Below are 2,658 nucleotides of genomic sequence, written 5' to 3'. Positions count from 1 at the left end.
AAAAAAAAAAAAAGAAAGAAAATCATAGAGAGAGAGTGGGTGGGTCTAGGGAGCTGGTCAAGAGGAAAGCACAGAGCTGCTTCGGCCTGGCATGAGAGAGTCCAGAGAGCAGAAGAGCCATAGAAGAATTGAGAAGATTGTGTGCTTTTGGTGGGAGTGCGTTCATACGGGTGCACGTATGTGTCGTCATGAGGAGGTCAGAGGTCAGCCTTGAGTGTTGCTCCTTAGGTGCCATCCTGGCAAGGCCTCTCATTAGACTGGAGCTCATGATTCAGCTAGACTGGCTACCCAGTGAGCCCCCCAGGGGTCCTCCTGACACACACACACACACACACACACACACACACATTTCTGGGATGGTGACTGGGTTTTCATACTTACACAGCAAGCACTTCATCAACAGAACTGAAGGCTTTTCTGAGAATGGACGATGGATCACGCATGGGAGTAGGCAGTTGTGAGGAGGGAGAGGAGGGAAGGGCTGAAGGTGAGTCCCTGGCTTCTTTGGCTTTGGTTTGGCCTCTTGGCCTTTTTTTTTTTTTTTTTTTTAAGATGGAATATTCCATTTCCTTTTCAAGAGGCTGGAGACATGGCTTAGCAGTTAACAGCAAGTACTGCTCTTGCAGAAGGCCAGAGGTTGGTTCCCAGCACTCACATCCCCACAGCTAACAACTGTTATCCTTTCAACTCCATGGCATCCAATGCCCTCTTATGGGTTCTGTGAGCAACTGCACCCACATGCAGGAACAAGCACACACTGAATTTATTTTACCCATAAATAAATCTTTTTTAAAAATTAACTTGCAGAAAAATTAAATTTACGTGTGTGTGTGCGTGCGCGTGTGTGTGCGTGTGTGCGTGTGTGCGTGTGTGCGTGTGTGTGTGTGTGTGTGTGTGTGTGTGTGCACGCGCGCGCGCCGTGGATACACGTGGAGATCAGAGGACAACTTGGGGGAGCTGTTGCTCAACTTCTGCCCCGGGAGTCTGGTGATTGATCTTTTACCCACTAAGCTATCCCACTGTCCCATGACCTTTGCTTTTGACAATGGTGGACATCTGTCAAAGGGCAGCCCTAGCTGGTCCCAAAGCCACCAGTGTTCAGCTGCTTTTTTCTAGATAGGGAGCCAGTCTTCTGTGACACGTGTGTGATTCCCAAGTGGGCCAAAAGGCATATGTGAAGGTCTGTCCAGATTTTCTGTTAATGGCTACACTCTTTATTTGTCCCCCAAGAGGGACCTGTGAGTGACTGCCTTAGAAGAAGGGACCACAGCCTGGGCTGGCGCAGGAGACTTCCTACTCTTGTGCTCCCTAGATTACCAGACCAGCCCTCCAAAGAAAATTAAATTCCATCCATTCTCTGACTGAGCTTCTAGTTTCCTCGCTCTGCTTTCTGCATGTGGTTGAAGATGTGACCCTTCAGCTTTCTGCTCTGGCTGCCTGCTGTCATAGCTCCCGGCCATTTTCAATTCTCCCTGTGGAACAACAAACCAAGTAAACGCTTCAGTAAGCCACTTGCTTACTCACTTATAAATAAGTAATAAATAAATAACAAAGGAACAAGAAAACATACAAATAAATGAACTCGCTGAGGTAGCACGGTAGCACGCCCCCATGCTCTTTCTTCTATGATAGAATCTGGAAGCTAAGAAGCGGCTACAACCATTTGCGTATCCAACCAGATTACAGGCACTGCAATAAACATTAATTCAGTGTGAAAGGCAGGGGCTGTGTCTCAGTGCTCCAGTACTTGCCTACTGTGCACAAGGACCTGAGATTTCCCCCCCCCCCAGGCTTGGAGAGAAGAAGAGTGAATGTAGTCTGAGGAAGAATAAGCTAAAGGATAAACTGTTACCCACCCTTTGAGATACATAGCTACTAATAAAAGACATCGTTTATCTGCCCATTATAAAATGATAACTAGAGACACTGTGGATACTAGCTCACCCAGAGCCAGGAGCTGAAGGAAGCCCCCTGCACTAAAAGGTGCAGCCTTTAGGAATAGATGCTAACATAACAGCGCCCCCTCTGTATGCTGGGTGCCATTGGGCAAGCTCACCTCGGCCTGAATGAGTTTCAGATGTTACTTTGTATCCAAGACCTTCATGGGCAAGGCACCTGTTAGGGACCTTGAAAGTTGGGTGTCTCACTTCCCCTGTGCGTCTTCCTAGCTCTGAGGTGCAGCACTATTGCTCGGCTCCTATGAGATCTTGGCTATTTAGCTCCACACATATCTAAATCTGCTTCAGAATAGGTCGAGGGCTTTGAACTTAAACTTCAGGTCTAATCTAGTCCTTTCACCTGGGCCGTCAAGTTAAGGCTTCCGGTTTCCAATAAAGATGGGCTGTGGCTCTTCTGAGAAGATATAAGCAGCTGTTTGTCAGCCTTTCAGCTCAGGAGGGAAAGGCCACATATCCTCCAGGCCTACAAGGGCTTATTTTTAGGAATCAACAAATTGTTTGTAAAGCTGTACCACATCAATAGCAGACAGCCTGAGTAGTGGGGACTATGGAAGCTAGAAAGTACTAGAACGTTTGTTGAGACAATGTTTAGCCTCAAAGTCTACTGAAGGAGGTCTTAAAGAAGATATGTAGCTGGGCGCGGTGGCACATGTCTTTAATCCCAGCACTTGGGAGTCAGAGGCAGGCGAATTTCTGAGTT

Source organism: Mus pahari, chromosome 12 (assembly GCF_900095145.1).
Source record: "Mus pahari chromosome 12, PAHARI_EIJ_v1.1, whole genome shotgun sequence".
NCBI classification, from domain to species: domain Eukaryota; kingdom Metazoa; phylum Chordata; class Mammalia; order Rodentia; family Muridae; genus Mus; species Mus pahari.
Note: the sequence above shows the minus strand (reverse complement) of the source record.